Source organism: Antechinus flavipes, chromosome 4, assembly GCF_016432865.1.
Source record: "Antechinus flavipes isolate AdamAnt ecotype Samford, QLD, Australia chromosome 4, AdamAnt_v2, whole genome shotgun sequence".
NCBI lineage: Eukaryota > Metazoa > Chordata > Mammalia > Dasyuromorphia > Dasyuridae > Antechinus > Antechinus flavipes.
Window position 1 is genome coordinate 184593951 of NC_067401.1, and position 12352 is coordinate 184606302.

Genomic DNA, 12352 nt, shown 5'->3' on the forward strand with positions numbered 1-12352 from the left:
TGAGTTCCAAATTCTCTATAACTTCTTCTGCTCCACCTCTCCCAGATGATAAACAAGCAGATATAAAATGTGCAATCATATAAAACAATTTCTATAGTAGTCGTCTTGTGGAAGAAAATTCAAAGCACAAGAGAGAGAGAGAGAGAGAGAGAGAGAGAGAGAGAGAGAGAGAGAGGAGGAGGAGGGAGGGAGCATGCTTCCCTTTCTGTTCAGACTCAATTAGTTCTTTCTTTATATGTGGACAGCATTTTTCATCATAAGCCATTTGGGATTGTTTTGGATCGTTGTATTGCTGAGAAAAGCTAAGTAATTCACAGTTGATCATCTCATATAGTGTTACCATATAGTGTTCTACTGCTTACTTCATTTTTTATCAATTTATGTAAGTCTTTCCAGCTTTTTCTGAAACCATCCTACTTGTTATTTCTTATAGCACAATAGTATTCCATTACACTTATATACCACAACTTGTTCAACCATTCCCCAATTTGGGCATGCCCTCAATGTCTAATTCTCTTCCACCACAAAAAAGAGCTGTTCTGAATAGTTTTGTACAAATAGGTCCGTTTCCCTTTTTTAAAAAATCTTTTTGGGAAATAGACCTACCAGTGGTATTACTGGATCAAAAGGTATACACAATTTTATACATAGTTCTTTGGGCATAGTTACAAAATGCTCTCCAGAACAGTCAGATTAGTTCACAGTTTCACCAATAGAAGGCATAAACTTTATTTTTTGTTGTTATTGTATTTTTTATTAAAGCTTTTTAATTTTCAAAACATATGCATGGATAGTTTTTCAACATTGACCCTTGCAAAACCTTGTGCTCCAAATTTTCCCTTCCTTCACCTCATCTCCTCCTCTAGATGCCAAGTAATACAATATATGTTACATATGTTAAAATGTATGTTAAATACAATGTACGTAAACATATTTATAAAATTATCTTGCTGCACAAAAAAATCAAACAAAAATATGGGAAAGAAAAAAAATGCATGTGAACAATAAAAAGTGAAAATGCTATGTTGTGGTCCACACTCACTTCCCACAGTCCTCTCTTTGGGTATAGATGGCTCTCTTCATCACAACAGCATTGAAACTGGACTCAAACATTTCATTGTTGGAAAGTCACGCCCAGTAAATTGATTTTCACATAATCTTGTTGTTGCCATGTACAATGATCTCCTGGTTCTGCTCATTTTACTTAGCATCAGCTCATGTAAGTCTCTCCAGTTCTTTCCAAAGTCATCCTGCTGATCTTTTCTTATAGAACAATAATATGCTATAACATTCATATACCATAACTTAGTTTCCAATTTCTGAGGCATAAACTTGAAATGGCAAACAGGAGGCTTTTCTAGAAATGGAAATATTTGGATGAGTCTGGGATCCTAATCCTTGATTACCAGCACTTAAACTGGCAGAGTCTGCTAACAGAGAATTTCTACTCTACTTAATAATATTTTATATTTTCTATTTACATTCATTTTTGTAAGATTTTGAGTCTCATATTTTTCTCCCTTTATTCCTTCCCTTACATGACAGAAAACAATCTGATATAGATTATAAATGTACAATCATTAAGCCGCAGTGTTTCCAGTCATATTAACAGGAGATTTCTTGGATGAGGTCCATTCTTCCTTGGTTGTGCTGAGATTTCATTTTGTCCCCAAGTTGCAGAGCCTGATCCTTAATAGTAACCCACTAAAACAAATCTATATAATTCTCCCAATTTCTATTTTACTGCTTGCTTTGAAAAATATTTGCCTGTTCTTCCTGATTGTCTTTTTTCAGGGGGAAATAATAAATGTTAGGTGGAAAATAGGTAAGTTGCCCAAGACTAAGCTAATTGTTACCCTCTTATTTTGAAGCCAGACTATTTCTTACCTGGAAAGAACAGAAAAAGTAGAGTTCCCCCTATCCAATGAATCTTCAAAGAGCATTGTATCCCAAGATTGCAAATGTCTGGTATGTAATAGATATAAACTTAGCTTATAAGTTTGAAATTCTTGAAGATGGAGAAAAAAAGGAATGATTGTCCAGTTACCAGGCATTCTCATATTTTCCACAAGGACAGAAATGGAAGTCTCCTTTGGAGATATGGAATAGGACATTTCAGATCATATCTAATTATAAATTTCTGTTACAAACTGGCCATCTAGTTTTTTGATACATGATTCAAACTCTTACACATACAAGATAGAATTAGATGAAAAATAATCTGAAAGTGGAATGTAGGAGTTGAGTTTGTTAGAAGATAGCTAGAATTTGTTCTGATGTGAACTTATTAACTGGAATCAAGATTTTTTTTTCTGATTCATTGGGGAAAGACTGAATCCTAGAACAACTAGAGCTCCGTAGGCTCAAGGGTCTCTATTATTCCATGCTACCTTTTGTGATGAGAAACAAAGAAAGAAATAGAGACAAATGCAAAGACCACTTTGCTTTCAGAAAAGGAGGAGATTGGATAAAGTAGAGCTCCTTGGCATTTAAAGATGTGGGGAACTTTGCAGTTTTCTGGTTTAAAGGAACTAAAATAGCACAGCACTATCTCTTTGCCCCATTTTAAAGTGAAAAGAAAAAGCCAGTTACTGCTTTGTCAACTTCAGAACAAAATAGAAGCAATCTTGCCCAAGAGAATAATGGTGAAAACGAGAAAGGGAACAACTAGCCGAGATAAAGCTTCTTGCATATTGTTTCAGAAGGAACCAAAGACTTCAAGACCTTTTAACCAGAGAATGAACATTGGTTTCTTCACTTAAACTATGTTTTTATAAGTATGCCCACTTTCTCACTTTGTTCATTAGTAGTGAGAGAATATAATCTGGATTTATGAGTGGATTGTGATGTTTTGATTATTCCTGCTTTTGTCTTCTATTGAATAAAAATTATGAATGCTATTTTTGCTTCTGCCATACTGCTTAGAAAATGAATAGTTAGTGGTGTTGGGATGATTGATTTTGTGTAATAGAATGTACATTGGTAGGGCTCAGGAGCTATATTGGTGAGGTAGAGTGGGTCCTGAGAGAAAGTAATGAATCATGTCCATGTGGCAGGTCTCCTTCTAGGAAATTCAGACCTCCCAATGTAATCTCAGAATGTGAGTTACTCCAAAGAGAAATACTTGGGGGTGCAGAGTACTCTGCTTCACTTCCATCCTTCTTTTAGTTTAGTCATTTTTAATTGTGTCTGACTCTTTGTAACCCCATTTGAGATTTTCCTGACAAAGATACTAGAATGATTTACTACTCCCTTTTCCAGCTCATTTTACATATGAAAAATTTGAGGTAAACATGGTGAAATGACTTGCTCTGGGTCACATAGCTATTAAGTGTCTGAGGTCAGATTTGAACTCAGGAAGGTGAATCTTTCTGACTCTAAACCTGGCATTCTATCCACTGAACTTCCTAGTTGTCATGCATTTATATAGTTTAGATATTAATACAATCTAAAGCTCTTTCAGGGAATAAACTGTTTAATTTTTGGATCTCTAGGTCCTACCATTGTGTTCTTTCATATGCCATTTGTTTGGAGAAGTCATTTATTCTCTATGGGCTTCAGTTTCCTCACCTGCAAAATAAAGGAGATGGATTAAATGACTTCAAAAATCCTTTCCAGTTCTAAATATATGATTGATTAACTGCTTAGTTGATCCTTAGAAGGATAAATTTGAAGACTGGACTCAAAAAGTCTTAAATATTTCTGCTTAAATAATGGTTTGGACATGTATATCATTTTGTAAATTTATACTCTTAATATATTTAACATATATTGGTCATCTTGCCATTTAGGGGAGGGGGTGGGGGGAAGGAAGGGAAAAATTGGAACAAAAGGTTTGGCAATTGTCAATGCTGTAAAATTACCCATGCTTATAACTTGTAAATAAAAAGGTATTAAAATTTTAAAAAATACTTCTGCTTGCTACTTATATACAATAAGAGCAGGAATGAGGTTAATCAAAGGGAAGATTAAAGCAAAGACCTTGCCCCTTATTTTTATTTCACTACCTTTTCTCTTCCCGCTTATTTACATGGGAGGAGGAAAGGAAAACAAATTGTTACTGAGAAATTGGGAAATCTTAAACTGGCTTACTAGGAACATTTTAGCTATAAGGAATTCAAAACAAGGTATCACATAAAAACTTCATAAATTTGTTAGCTTTAAGAAAAAGAGAAGTCTCTAGCACCATCAACCAGAGAATACAGTTCAAAACACTAGAATTAAGCCTAAGGCTTCTGGACAGTGAATTTTTTTGTAGCCAAATCTCTTGACAGAAACATATGTTGCAAAATTATGAACTTAAACACACTAAAAAAAATCAGTTTCATATATACACACACACACACACACACACACACACATATATATGTGTGTGTATATATATAGCAGAACACCAAAAGATAATTTCATATAGATATACAATGTCTATGCTTCCTTCTGACTTTTCTTTTATTCTCTTTTGCGCATTTTTTAAAATGTGGGGAAAAACTTGTAAAAATATAAATAGTTAAGAAAAGTAAAAGTAAAAAAAAATCTTCAATGATGCCAATGATGTTGGCAGACCCTTTACATGAGTACACATCTCCCTTTTGGGGGCCTCATTGATTTAAAATTAAGTTAAATATTGTTGGGGGTTGGGGCTCAAAGCAGATACCAAAGACACAGGCTTGCTAGCTACAAGATTGCCTTATAAGGATAAAACTGGTAACAGACACCCTGATTGGTGCTGACAAAACTAAAAAGTTTTTATTTACATTTTTTCCTGAAGTCTCTCTCTGCCTGATGTAGCTGTGTAATAATAAAGTTTTGCTTTTGGTAACTCGGCTCAGTGTTTAGTTCTTCCTCGGAAGCCGGTGACGACCGAAGACCCAGAAGATGGGTAAGTAGAGGGCAGATACTCCGCTCGAGGAAATAAGTCACGTTACAAATTGAAATATAGGTTATTAAACAAAATGCCAGTAGCTTACCTTAGGAGAGGCTCATGTTTGTATCTCCTTACTTAAATGATATGTTGCTTTTTAAAAGTATTGGGTAATTTGTAAACTATATTATAAGTTTTATGAAATTTGATTCAAAATTAGTTGTGAATCTTGAAGTTTAAAGTTTTAAAAAAGTGATTTAAAGACAAGGAAAAAGAGATTGATTTACAAAAGCAATTAATAATTTAAATAGAGCATCTAGTCAGAAGTATTTCGGAGCAGGTTTGAGCAAGTAGGCATTGGTAGGAAAGAGACAGAGAGATGGGACAGGAGAATGAAGGTGATTTAAGAAGGATTGATTAGTAGAAGCAAACGATTTCAAGAAGAAATCAGAGGGAAAAAGAAGGAACTGGTTGGAAAGGATAGTCACAGAGAGATGGTTCTGAGATGGGATGTGTTTTTTTTTTTTTTTTTTTTTTTTGCGGGGAGAGCAGCAAAGCAACAGTGGAAAGCGGCAGCTGCTTGGTTCCTTTGGCTGAAGAAAACAAATGGTTATTTAAAAAGACAAACTGCTCTTACAAGATGTTAATTGATTGAATATTTGTTTCTTTAGATACATAATGGTTATGAATATTAAAGAATATGATCAGAAATGTGGTATATAGTTTGAAAGGGTTATTTCAAAAAGTTTAATTGATGTTTTCAAGAACTTTTCAGATTCTTTTTATGTGAAAATAGGAAGTTTTAATTAACTGTATTGATGCCAATTATCTGAAATGGGACTCCAAGGATAATAGTTTTTGCCTTCTTCCTTTTGAAAATGTTTTTGTTGTGAACCATATGTAGTTTGGAGTTTTTCTGTATATTGGGTATTTTAAAAGCAAAATGATTGGTATACTATTAAATTTATTCAAGATGCAACATCTACTTGGGTACATAAGAATTGTGTGAATTTTCTGGGATAAATTTCTTACTGTTACTGATATAAGGTCATGGTAAATAATTGTTTGGGATTTATTTGAAACTTTGGAGATGAAATTCTTTGGGCTTGTAATTAATTCTATTTGGGAGTTTTAAAGCTCCACTCTTTGATGTGCTGAAGATTGAGTTTTAACTGCTTATATTATGTAATAGTTATGTTCTTGCATTTTTCCTTCTGTAACTGATCTCTCTGATCAGAGCAATGGTCAATAGAACTGTTAATATAATTCAATTATGTCATGCCTTGCTATTTTCAGTCTGGTCATATGTAATCATTGTATCCTAAATGCTTGGGCAACTGACCATTTCGCCTGGTCATCTGTCTGTTACTGGATATTTGTGTTTTATTTCTTTAAGGTTTCTACATGATAAGAGGACAATTAACAGGGGTCTGTGAGACCTCACTGATGTTGCAACTTGGGACTGCACCCGTTTGCTTGGCCTGTAAAGCAAACTCATTTCTTCACATAGGAAACAATTTATTTTGACCTCCTCATATTCTGCAGCAGTTTGGTGAACTGAGTCTTTCTATCTGAGACTGATCTAATCTTTATTTGCTAGATTTGTGTTTTTGCTCTAGATTTTGGTCAAATTACAGATATTGGCTTGTTTCTGGAACCTGAATCAGCTTTGATCAGCTTTGATTGTCAACATGATGCACCCACTCTGCAAGGAATGAGAACCTCCTGTCACTTCACAGCCTGGAGCAGCAGTTTTAAATGAGAGCCATGGACTTGACCCTGCATCTACTGTAGTTTGGACTAATATAAGGGACTTTGGGAATGGTTGATGAATGACTGTTAAACCTTGCCTGGATCATCTATTACTGTGTGCTTAAGATTTGGGATGGGATTTGTTAACACTGTGTAACTGTTGCTGTTATGTTTGAGGGATTTTTAGGAAATGCTACTGTACTAGTCTGTTATGTATAGGGATTTTGATTCACTCTTGGGATTTATATGGGCAATGGTCATTTGATAATTCCTTTCCATGAGAAAGAAAAAGGGGGAGGTAGAGATAGAACATTGGGGAACCTCACAGAACTCCAATCAGGCCTTAAAAATTTAAAAGACTCTGTGTCCTCCCTAGCAGAAGTAGTACTGCAAAATAGAAGGGGTTTAGATCTGTTGTTCTTACAGCAGGGCGGCCTTTGCGCTGCACTAAAAGAAGAATGTTGTTTCTTTGTAAATAAGCTGGGCCTGGTAGAGGATAGCATTCAAAAGATCAGGGACAGTTTAGAAAAACGTAAAAGAGAGAGAGAGCAACAAGAATCCTGGTACCAAAACTGGTTTTCTGCTTCCCCCTGGCTGACAACATTGCTTCCTAGTCTCCTAGGCCCACTCATTGGCTTCTTACTTTTGGTTTCCTTTGGACCATGGTTGTTCAACAAACTAACCAACTTTGTTAAGTCTCAGGTTGATTCTGCGATCCAGAAAAACGTTCAAATTGTCTACCAACAAATCCATGATTCAGAGCCAGTGGACAACTCGCACACCCCACAACCTGAGCCTCTTTGTTTTACTGAAGCTGATTTTAACACTCCATGGTACCGGAAACTTTGCCTTACATAAGTTAACTATCCCCTGGCGCCTGTGTATCTCTGTATAACTACCTCCCTTTGATCATGCATAATCAAAAGGCTATGACCCTCAGGTCTGGCTGACGGAGCTTGAGCCACAACCATAAGACCACCACCGCGCCATGATGGGCAACCTCAGGGCATTCCCACCCACCTGAGACAGGGCCCTGGTGTGGCAGGGATCCACGGGTCAGGCGTGGCCTGCCCTGACGACCTAAGACAGCGCTCCGTGGCTGAAATCCTCAAGCTCACGCAGAAGGGAGCCAGGGCATAAGCCATCTGTTTATAAAACCTTGCTACTGAGACAAGGCGAACCGTGCCTTTACCACTGCCTTTAAACAAAAAGGGGGAATTGTTGGGGGTTGGGGCTCAAAGCAGATACCAAAGACACAGGCTTGCTAGCTACAAGATTGCCTTATAAGGATAAAACTGGTAACAGACACCCTGATTGGTGCTGACAAAACTAAAAAGTTTTTATTTACATTTTTTCCTGAAGTCTCTCTCTGCCTGATGTAGCTGTGTAATAATAAAGTTTTGCTTTTGGTAACTCGGCTCAGTGTTTAGTTCTTCCTCGGAAGCCGGTGACGACCGAAGACCCAGAAGATGGGTAAGTAGAGGGCAGATACTCCGCTCGAGGAAATAAGTCACGTTACAAAATATATTACATATTTATATATAATTAAATTTTTAAAAGAAAAAAGTTATTAAAAAGAAAAATACAATGGTCAAATGTATGTTTCTTTCTGTACTTTCTTCTGTTACTAGGTTTGCCTATTGTTTTTTTCTCTGTAGTTTTAGAAAACTCAGTTTTTTGAATTGTAGAGAATTAAATTCAGTGTGCAGATTGACTGATAGATAGACTAAAGAAGGGTTATCAATTAGCTGTAGCCTCAACTCAGAAACGTGATAAAATAGATTGCAGTAAGTTTGTTACAAGATTTCCATTCAGGTGATAGAATTCTGCCAAGAACTCTTATTATTCAGGCAATGCACAAAACAGAAGATTATTGGAGTCTAGATTATACCAAATTATGGAGAGACTGAGTAACCTTCCTGTTTTCAAAATACCTCAGAGAATGCTGAAGGATCTGCAAAGACAATTTCATTGAAACCACCAACTGGGGAATTGTTCAGACTTTCTGAGGAAAAGATCATCAGCTAAACAGATTCTGAGCAGAAAAGCACCCTTGCCCACTGTGTTGAGATTGTCACAGCTCAGAAGAAGATTATTTTAATAATGGTAAAATTAGGTATTGGTACCTACCTGGAGTCAGGCAATTCAACCCATAATTGGGACTCTAGGCTAGAGGTAGCTGCTGTCTAATCTAATATTCTAGTTGTTAGAATTCTAGTGTTAACTCAATGGAATTTATATTGGTTCACACATTAGAGCAAATCCTTACAATGTATTGTCATTAGAATTGATAGAAACAATGCTTGAGTTTACACCTTTGAGAATTCACACATTAGCTCACACATTAGAGTTCACAAGTTCGGGAGATTCACAAGTCAGAAACCCACAATCCCACTCTCTCAGAGGAGGAGTCAACCTTTGGGTTCACACCTTTAAGAGATCATATATAAAGAAGCTCTTAGAGTTTCAGTGAGTCAGTTCAGTTGAAAAGATTAAGAGGGGAGTATCAGTTGGAGATTGAGAAGCCACAAGTGGGAGTTGAGCTAGAGGCAGAAGCTGGAAGAGCTAAAAGACAAGCTGCAAGAGCTCTTGGAACCAAGGAGGGAGAGAGGCCTCTAAGAAAGCTAACAAGGCCCAAGGAAAGAGATAAGACTTGGAAGGAGAAAATAAATGTTTGGATTTTATCAGCTGGCTGCCTTTGAAGTGATTATTACTGTGAACTAAAACTAAAGCTGCCTTCAGAAAACCTCCCCAAGAAACCTGCTCCCAGAAAATCATTATATTATAGAAAAGAAGAACATCACACTAGTTGTGGAGTGGGAAAAGCAAATACCCATATGAGACTGTGCTATAATGGGCAGCCTGAGTCACCAATTTACCAGATAAAGAGCCAGCAAATCTGTAAAGAAGAATAACATTTATTAGCTCAGTTGGTCCTGGTAGCAATTCTACAATTATTCAACCAATAACATGATCCAAGAAAAATGGGAAAGACAGTTATTCCATAATCAATGTCACAGAAACTTTATTTCATTAATGAGAATGCAGGGGTGATACGTTTTTTGGCATGTGAAGCTCTGGCTGTATTGCTGACTTATGCTTCTATGGTATACATACTAGTATGTAATCTTAGAAGTATATTGTGGTAAATGTGTAGGCTGTGTTTCTGCCTGTCTATACATTTGGTTACTATATGTATTTCTATTATGTGTTCTAGGAATTTGTGTCATTAATGACACAGAGTTGTATTATTGTTGTCTACATTGGAAATGCCATGATTTAGATAGCTATACTGAGATTAATTGTGCTAACCATATTAACTATGCAAACTATAGGATGTGCTCATTTGAATTCACACACATCTTAGTGTCTTTCAGGTGATTTGCAGGGACTGAAAATTGATCACTTAGGGGAGAATATAAGGCTGCAAAGTTCACTTCAGATTAAGTAGTTCATAACTTGAATGACATTTTGGAAAATAGTAAAATACTGTGATTTGTAGCCAGCTTAACATCAATGTTGGAATGAGCAAAGAGTGTTTTAAAGGGCCCAGCCCCATGATAGCTAAGAATGACTCATGTCATTGATGTTACTTTTGGGCTTGAACTCTATTGGAACTGAGCCACTCTCCCCAGAGACTGAGGTGAGATAAAAAAGTGTTTCCTCTGATGTATTGGGGGAACTATATTTTTTTTCTTGCTTTATTTTTTTAAGTAAACATCCCTTTGTAAAAATTACCTGATGCAGTACATTCTAAATTGTATATAGCCTTAATATTAAAATTCATACCATGAAAAATTAGAATAATAGTAGCTAGCATTTATAGAGTTAAATGGGACTGATTGGATGAAGTATTTCTCAGTATTGTCACATGATCTCTGTTCTCAGAACTCTGGGACCTTGGGGAGGTATTTTCTTTCTGAAGGGATAAACTTTGAACTCTGAGATACAGGAAGTTGCAGAAAGTGACATGACTTGTGGGAGCATTGGTGATCATTGGTCAAGGATGGTTACATCCTTTTAGTCTATTCAATGAGAAAGCTTGAGTCTTTTGCTTTTAAATTCTGAACAAGCAGGAAGCTGGTCAGGATCCAGGTGCACATGGTAGGAGCTGGGATGGCTCCCAGATGTGTCTGGGCCCCTCCTTGCAGGGATTAAATAAATGCTTTCTCTTTGTACCTGATGATGTCTTTGATTAGTTAATTGGGAAGGGAGTCTTGCACCGGACCTGTCCCACACAGTTTATGGGGCTCTGCCCGGGATCTGGCTTCCCTGAGAAATGACTTGGATCTCTGATTCAAGTTAGACAACAGGTTGGGTTCTCCAACAGACCTTGAGATCAGACTCTCAGCCTCCCTCTCTGTGAAGAATGGGCCTAGGAGAAACGAGACACTCAGACACAAACAGAAGGCACACAAGTCTTCCAAGATGAAGCCTGGGTAAGAGAGAGCCAGGAAACTTATGCATATGTGATCCTAGAGCACTATCTGATAATGTGTCCTTGAACTATTCTTGTGGACGCTGGGGGTGAGGGCCAGATTAAGGGGTCCTGTTAATGGCACAGGATAGGGGCCTTCTATGGTTGACTATTGTGTGATTCAGAAATAGTGAGGGATCACCATTTAATAAAAAAAAAAGCTAGAGAGATCTCTAGAAGCAAAGCAAAATTTTTTATAGGTTTGCAAGAATAGGGCATCCTACCCATTGAGCAGACAATGGAAGGGAGGAAGCACCTTCTGGGGCAGGGTCAACACTTTTAATCCCTAACACAAATATCCCCTTCCACTACTGACCCTCATCCTCTTTGGCTGAGGGTCTTACATTCTAAAAGTACTTGACCAAAAAGTACATAGTTGCCCATATTTGACTGAAATAGGGACAAAATGATGTCATGAGAGGATAGCAGGAAGGGGACTTAAGTATGTCCTTCACTCCATCTTCAAAGTCCTTCAGGCCTACTCAAACTCTGAAGTAGATGAAGCCTTACTCGATTTTCACAACTGTCTTGAAAGATCTCACCTCATCTCATTCACTATGAAAATAGACAACTCCTGACCCTGGTCTGCCAAGCCACCTTGGGAGGGTCAATGATGTGTTTGCTGGAGACCAGGAGTGAGATTGGATGCTCTGAGAGGGGGCAGTCCAATTCAAATTTTTGGAGCAAAAAGGAAAAAAAAAAGTGTACTTGGGTATTTCTGTTGTATGTGGGGATGGGATGGTCTCTTCCATGTGATTTTTGTCTGTGTGTCTTTGTGCAGAATGTCTTTGTCATTCATGTTTGTTCTGTGAGCTAGATTTTGTTAGGAAAAAAAAAGAGAGAAGGGTCTGACTTTTCTGAGGGCTTCAACTCTGGCCAAAGTTGGAGATTAGGAAAAGTCCATTGGGAATAATGGCCACATGGGGCCAGAGGGAGAGAAAGAAACTATGCTGTTTAGTGAAATTCATTATTTGAAATATGATAGCAAAAGCAGTTTTATATTATTGGGGATTTAAAGCTGTATTCGATTGGATTTTAAGTTAAAATATAGGTTATTAAAACAAAATGCCAGTAACTTACCTTAGGGGAGGTCATGTTTGTATCTCCCTACTTAGATGGTATGTTACTTTCTAGAAGTATTGAGTACTTTGTAAACTATGAGTTATGCATTAAAAATTTGTCAGCTCTGTTGGGTATATGTATAAGTTTAATGAAATTTGGTTCAAAGTTATTGTTTTATTTGTTTAAAGTTAAAAAAAATG

General features: G+C 36.9%; 1 long non-coding RNA gene across 1 annotated transcript; it reads left to right on the forward strand.

The window, feature by feature from the left end:
- Nucleotides 1-4469: 4469 nt before the first annotated feature.
- On the forward strand, nt 4470-8026 carry LOC127560844 (uncharacterized). Its single transcript, XR_007953416.1, has 2 exons — nt 4470-4879; nt 5414-8026. It is a non-coding gene; the product is annotated as an uncharacterized LOC127560844 (long non-coding RNA).
- The last annotated feature ends 4326 nt before the right edge of the window (nt 8027-12352 follow it).